Source organism: Panulirus ornatus, chromosome 71, assembly GCF_036320965.1.
Source record: "Panulirus ornatus isolate Po-2019 chromosome 71, ASM3632096v1, whole genome shotgun sequence".
Classification (NCBI taxonomy): domain Eukaryota; kingdom Metazoa; phylum Arthropoda; class Malacostraca; order Decapoda; family Palinuridae; genus Panulirus; species Panulirus ornatus.
The window spans coordinates 13,772,413-13,780,048 of NC_092294.1; the positions used below are offsets into that span (position 1 = coordinate 13,772,413).

General features: G+C 42.3%; 1 protein-coding gene across 1 annotated transcript in view; it reads left to right on the forward strand.

The window, feature by feature from the left end:
- Positions 1 to 416: 416 nt before the first annotated feature.
- The window catches only part of LOC139747960 (potassium voltage-gated channel protein eag-like), a 266,033-nt gene continuing 258,813 nt past the window's right edge, over positions 417 to 7,636 (forward strand). Inside the window, exon 1 of the mRNA XM_071660468.1 lies at positions 417 to 553. The gene's annotated coding sequence lies outside the window, so the exon portion shown is untranslated. The remainder of the gene's footprint in view (positions 554 to 7,636) is intronic.

The window sequence follows — 7,636 nt, forward strand, 5'->3', positions numbered from 1 at the left end:
TCCGGGGCGCGCGCCCCGGAGTGTAGCAGTGAACTAGGGGGGGGGGGGGGAGGTGGAGGCCAACGGGAAGAAAGGGGAGGAGGAGGAGGGGAAGAAGAAGAAGAGGAGGAGGAGGAGGAGGAGGAGGAGGGGGAGGGGAAGAAGAAGAAGAAGAGGAGGAGGAGGAAGAGGAGGAGGGGGAGGAGGAGGAGAAGAAGAAGAAGAAGAGGAGGAGGAGGAGGAGGAGGAAGAGGAGGAGGAAGAGTAGGAGGAGGAGGAGGGAGGAGGAAGGAGGGGAGTTATTTTACCGACCGACTTGAAAGGCTTCCGTAACAGCGCTGCCACACCGGGGGCTGGGCTGGGCTGGGCTGGGCTGGCTGGGGGGCTGGCTGAGGGGCTGGCTGAGGGGCTGGCTGGCTGGCTGGGGGGCTGTTCGATCGCCTGGGCGGGTGGGTGAGCGGCAGCCCCGCGCGCCGTCTGGCAGTGTAGTTTGCGGTGGGGAGCCGTGCACTGGGCGCTGCATGATTGTGGCTACAACACCTGCACACATGGACAAGCCGGTGTTATCATACAGGTAAGTACAACAAACAAACAAACAAACAACAAACAACAACTCGATTTATACATACACATACATACCCTGCTGTTCGATATATCGGTCTGTGGTGCAGGGTTCGAATCCTAAGGGTTCAGAAGGGGGGAGGAGGGTGGATGTGTGTTTGTGTGTTTGTGTGTCTGTATCACGGGGTTGTAGTGACCTGGTTGTTGTTTGCCTGTGCCTAGCCCCCCCCCCCTCCTCCTCTCCTCCTCCTTCTGGTGACCTTCCCCAGTCCTCTTGTGACCTCTTGCTGACCCACGGTGACCTGCTGTGTGACCCCCTCAACACACCCAACCCTCCAACGTGACCTCCATTGTGACCTATACAGACCCATAAGGTCGAGTTCATGACCCACTCATGCCACGGGTGTGACCTCAGGTCACTCTGGGTTCCTCCAGAGGTCACACCATGTACCGTACCGTGGCCAGGGTACAGCAGGAGGAGGAGGAGTGTACCGTCATTATGGTACATTGCTGTACCGTCTGTTCAAGGTGATATGGTACTCAGACATCAGCTGTACTGGAGAGAACAGAAATGTTCATGTGGCGTTGATGATAACACTGTGGTGTTGATGATAGTGCTGTGGTGTTGATGATAGTGCTGTGGTGTTGATGATAACACTGTGGTGTTGATGATAGTGCTGTGGTGTTGATGATAACACTGTGGTGTTGATGATAGTGCTGTGGTGTTGATGATAGTGCTGTGGTGTTGATGATAGTGCTGTGGTGTTGATGATAGTGCTGTGGTGTTGATGATAACACTGTGGTGTTGATGATAGTGCTGTGGTGTTGATGATAGTGCTGTGGTGTTGATGATAACACTGTGGTGTTGATGATAGTGCTGTGGTGTTGATGATAACACTGTGGTGTTGATGATAGTGCTGTGGTGTTGATGATAGTGCTGTGGTGTTGATGATAACACTGTGGTGTTGATGATAGTGCTGTGGTGTTGATGATAGTGCTGTGGTGTTGATAATAACACTGTGGTGTTGATGATAGTGCTGTGGTGTTGATGATAACACTGTGTTGATGATAGTGCTGTGGTGTTGATGATAACACTGTGGTGTTGATCATAGTGCTGTGGTGTTGAAGATAACACTGTGCTGTTGATGATAGTGCTGTGGTGTTGATGATAGCGCTGTGGTGTTAATCATAGTGCTGTGGTGTTTATGATAGTGCTGTGGTGTTGATGATAACACTGTGGTGTTGATGATAGTGCTGTGGTGTTGATGATAACACTGTGGTGTTGATGATAGTGCTGTGGTGTTGATGATAGTGCTGTGGTGTTGATGATGGTGCTGTGGTGTTGACGATAACACTGGGGTGGTGATAATAGTGCTGTGGTGTTGATGATATAGCTGTGGTGTTGATGGTAGTGCTGTGGTGTTGATGATAACACTGTGCTGTTGATGATAGCGCTGTGGTGTTGATGATAGTGCTGTGGTGTTGATGATAACACTGTGGTGTTGATGATAGTGCTGTGGTGTTGATGATAGTGCTGTGGTGTTGATGATGGTGCTGTGGTGTTGACGATAACACTGTGGTGGTGATAATAGTGCTGTGATGTTGATGATATCGCTGTGGTGTTGATGATAGTGCTGTGGTGTTGATGATAACACTGTGGTGTTGATGATAGCGCTGTGGTGTTGATGATAGTGCTGTGGTGTTGATGATAAAACTGTGGTGGTGATGATAGTGCTGTGGTGTTGATGATAATGCTGTGGTGTTGATGATAGTGCTGTGGTGTTGATGATAGTGCTGTGGTATTGATGATAGTGCTGTGGTGTTGATGATAACACTGTGGTGTTGATGATAGTCCTGTGGTGTTGATGATAGTGCTGTGGTGTTGATGATAACACTGTGGTGTTGCTGATAGTGCTGTGGTGTTGATGAAAGCGCTGTCGTGTTGATGATAGTGCTGTGGTGTTGATGATAACACCGTGGTAGTGATGATAGTGCTGTGGTGTTGATGATAGTGCTGTGGTGTTGATGATAGTGCTGTGTTGATGATAGTGCTGTGGTGTTGATGATAGTGCTATGGTGTTGATGATAGCACTGTGGTGTTGATGATAGTGCTGTGGTGTTAATGTTAGCGCTGTGGTGTTGATGATAGTCCTATGGTGTTGATGATAACACTGTGGTGTTGATGATAACACTGTGGTGTTGATGATAGTGCTGTGGTGTTGATGATAGTGCTGTGGTGTTGATGATAACACTGTTGTGTTGATGATAGTGCTGTGGCGTTGATGATAACACTGTGGTGTTGATGATAGCGCTGTGGTGTTGATGATAGTGCTGTGGTGTTGATGATAACACTGTGGTGTTGATGATAGTGCTGTGGTGTTGATGATAACACTGTGGTGTTGATGATAGTGCCGTGGTGATGATAACATTTTAGTGTTGATGATAGTGCTGCGGTGTTGATAACACTGTCGTGTTGATGATAACACTGTGGTGTTGATGATAACACTGTGGTGTTGATGATAACATTTTAGTGTTGATGATAGTGCTGTGGTGTTGATGATAATACTGTGGTGTTGATAACACTGTGGTGTTGATGATAACACTGTGGTGTTGATGATAGTGCTGTGGTGTTGATGATAGCGCTGTGGTATTGATGATAGTGCTGTGGTGTTGATGATAGTGCTGTGGTGTTGATGATAACACTGTGGTGTTGATGATAACACTGTGGTGTTGATGATAACACTGTGGTGTTGATGATAACACTGTGGTGTTGATGATAGTGCTGTGATGTTGATGATAGCGCTGTGGTATTGATGATAGTGCTGTGGTGTTGATGATAACATTTTAGTGTTGATGATATGCTGTGGTGTTGATGATAACACTGTGGTGTTGATGATATTGCTGTGGTGTTGATGATAACAATGTGGTGTTGATGATAACATTTTAGTGTTGATGATAGTGCTGTCGTGTTGATGATAACACTGTGGTGTTGATGATAACACTGTGGTGTTGATGATAACACTGTGGTGTTGATGATAACACTGTGGTGTGGTGGTGCTGTGGTGTTGCTGCTGTGGCGCCGTACAATTGATGACGTGTTGCTGTGGCATTGGTGGTGATAGTATGTGTGTGTGTGTGTGTGTGTGTGTGTGATAATAGTTCAATGATTGTTTACTGTGAAAGAGTAGTTTAAACTATTCATTAAATGTGATATTTTTTTAATTGATTATGGTATTGAATGATCATGTGATTATTTGTTCAAGATCATTCAGCGATCATTATCGAATTATTTGTCAAACGATCATTAAATCATTCGTTTTGCGATTATTATTATTATTATTATTATTATTATTATTATTATTATTATTATTATTATTATTATTTATCCCTGGGGATAGGGGATTAAGAATACTTCCCATGTATTCCCTGCGTGTCGTAGAAGGTGACTAAAAGGGGAGGGAGCGGAGGGGGCTGGAAATCCTCCCCTCTCGTTTTTTTTTTTTTTTCAATTTTCCAAAAGAAGGAACAGAGAAGGGGGCCAGGTGAGGATATTCCCTCAAAGGCCCAGTCCTCTGTTCTTAACGCTACCTCGCTAATGCGGGAAATGGCGAATAGTTTGAAAGAAAGAAGAAAAATTATTATTATTATTATTATTATTATTATTATTATTATTATTATTATTATTATTATTATTACTATTATGATTATTATTATCATCATTATTATGATTATGATTATTGTTATCACTATTATTACTATTATTATTATTATTATTATCATTATTATTATTATTATTATTATTATTATTATTATTATTATTATTATTATTACTATTATGATTATTATTATCATCATTATTATGATTATGATTATTGTTATCACTATTATTACTATTATTATTATTATTATCATTATTATTATTATTATTATTATTATTATTATTATTATTATTATTATTGTTATTATCATTATTATTATCATTATTATCATTATTATTATCATTATTATTATTATTATTATTATTATTATTATTATTATCATTATCATTATTATTATCATTATTAACCTCCCCCCCCCCCCCCCGGTGGTCCCTGAAATGTTGGTTGTAGGGTTATAACCTCCAGGAAGAGGTCGTATCTGTCTAGGTTGGAGGCCCACAACCCCAAAATAGCTACACCTGCAGATAGCGGGTCCATTTTATCCCACAACCCAGACCCAGTTTTCTCTTACCATCATGATAGTGTCACAGATGACGTCAGGTTGTAACAACCCAATTACACGAAGAGTTGCACACTTATGATGTAACGTGTGTTGTAGAAATGTTGTATTCTTTGACCGATGTTCTCTGGGTGTGTTCCCTGAACGGGGTTGTAGTGATGATGTTGTATTATATGAACGATGTCGTAGTGATGATGTTGTTTTATATGAATGGGGTTGTAGTGATGATGTTGTATTATATGAACGGGGTTGTAGTGATGATGTATTATATGAACATGGTTGTATTGATGATATTGTATTATATGAACGATGTTGTAGTGATGATGTATTATATGAACAGTGTTGTACTGAAAGTGTTGTATTCTTTGAACGATGGGTCTTAAGGTATTTGATAAGTTCTTTAGAGACCCACTGAGTTCTTTAGAAATCCACTGAGTTCTTTAGAAACCCACTGAGTTCTTTAGAGACCCACTGAGTTCTTTAGAGACCCACTGAGTTCTTTAGACTCCCACTGAGTTCTTTAGAGACCCACTGAGTTCTTTAGAAACCACTGAGTTCCTTAGAAACCCACTGAGTTTATTAGAGACCCACTGAGTTCATTAGAGACCCACTGAGTTCTGTAGCGACCCACTGAGTTCTTTAGAAACCCACTGAGTTCATTAGAGACCCACTAAGTTCTTTAGAGTCCCTCTGAGTTCTTTAGAAACCCACTGAGCTCATTAGAAACCCAGTGAGTGAAACGTTTCTCATCATCTGGGACCAACGTTTGGTCGAGGCCTTGAGTGAAATGTTTGTGGGTATGGAGGGCAAACGTTTGTGGGTATGGAGGGCAAACGTTTGTGGGTACGGAGGGCAAACGTTTGTGGGTATGGAGGGCAAACGTTTGTGGGCATGGAGGGCAAACGTTTGTGGGTACGGAGGGCAAACGTTTGTGGGTATGGAGGGCAAACGTTAGTGGGTATAGAGGGCAAACGTTTGTAGGTATGGAGGGCAAACGTTTGTGACCGGGTTATATGGGCCATATCAGCTGATGTGGACCTCCCGATCAATATTTGATCAGGTGGTGTATTGATCAGTTTGTTTACTTGTTTACTGGTGGTCGTCATTCTCTGTAGTGTTGCTTGTTTGCTTGATCGCTTGATTGTTTTTGTTTGCTCGGTTGATTGATTGTTGTTGTTTGCTTGTTTAGTTATGGCCATCCGTCGTGTTTCTAACTATTGCTTGCTTGCTTGATTGATTGATTCATTGCTGGTTTGCTTGTTTGATTATGGCCATTCGTCCTGTTCTTAAGCTATTACTTACTTACTTACTTACGTATTTACTTATTTATTGTCTTTCTTACTTACTTACTTACTTACTTATCGTCTTCCTTTATCTTTCTAACTTTTGCTTGCTTGCTTGAAGTTATCTATATGTCCTTATCTATCCCTTGCTTGTTTGCTTGCTTGCTTGTTTGCTTGTTTGCTTGCTTGCAGTCGTCCATATATAGTCAGAGGTATTTTTCTCGCTTATGTATTGTCATGCGCATTTTCTTCATAGAAAACGAGATGAGGTACACCACTCACTCGCACACTTGGCTCTTATAACCCGTAAGGCTCAGAATCAGTGCATAAGTTAATGGAGGATCGACCGCCATCATGGCAGGGGAGTGGTGGTGGGGGGGAGGGGGGGTTAAAGAAAGGAGGGGGGGGGTAGGTAAGGAATATAGGCGTATACCACTGATAACTCAGCTTTAAATGGTACATGAGCCCTTTTTTATGGGGGGGGGGGGGGCATTAGGGGCCTACACCTCTCTCTCTCTCTCTCTCTCTCTCTCTCTCTCTCTCTCTCTCTCTCTCTCTCTCTCTCTCTCTCTCTCTCTCTCTCTCTCTCTCTCTCTCTCTCTCTCGACGGCTTATTTAACCGACACTCGGTCAAATAAGGCCGCTCCCTCGTCCTGATTGGGCCATTCGCCCGTTACGTCATCGTGACCCTCCCATTTGACAGGTCATGTCGTTAAGTTGGCTGGTAAGACCATTATCTCGAGGTAGTAAAGGGAATAAATAAAGATTCGTTGTCTGCTTTGTTAGTCTTTGTTTATTGATGATAATTATTGGTCTTTATTGCTGATAATTATTGGTCTTTATTTATTATTGATGATTATTGGTCTTTATTTATTAATGATAATTATTTGTCTTTATTTTATTAATGATAATTATCGGTCTTTATTCATTAATGATAATTTTTGGTCTTTATTAATGATAATTATTGGTCTTTATTTATTAATGACAATTATTGGTCTTTATTCATTAATGATAATCATTGGTCTCTATCAATGATAATTATTGGTCTTTACTTATCAAATAAAGGAGATAATCAGGTCATCATTGCTGACTATGTCTGTACGCAGTGTTGTTAAAACTGTTGTAGTGGCATTAGTATACACATCCTGGACGTCTCCTGGTTTAAGTCTGACATCCTGGGTTTATTTTGTCGGCCATCTTGGTTTAAGTTGACCATGTAGGGTTTATTTTCCGAGAGCATCTTGGCCAAGTGTTAAACCCGAGGTTCACTTAGTAAACCACTTGGTTTATGTACAGTCATGTCACTCCGTTGCCCATGTATGTTGATGAGCGCTTCAGCATCCCACTCAGAAAGGGGTCAACCCTCACCATGACATATCTGGCCCCCAGGGGTCACCACTGTAATGGGTCAAATTACCCATTCCCTATTTTCTCTTCCTTTGAACCAGTAGGATGTCAAGGAAGGACATCAGGCAATCAACCAATCAGGGGAGACCTAGCCCATGACGTGGCCTGGTGACGTCACGTGCATCGATCAGACTGAGCTCTGCATGTTGTTGTTGTTGTTGTTGTTGTTGCTCTTGGTGTTCTTGTTT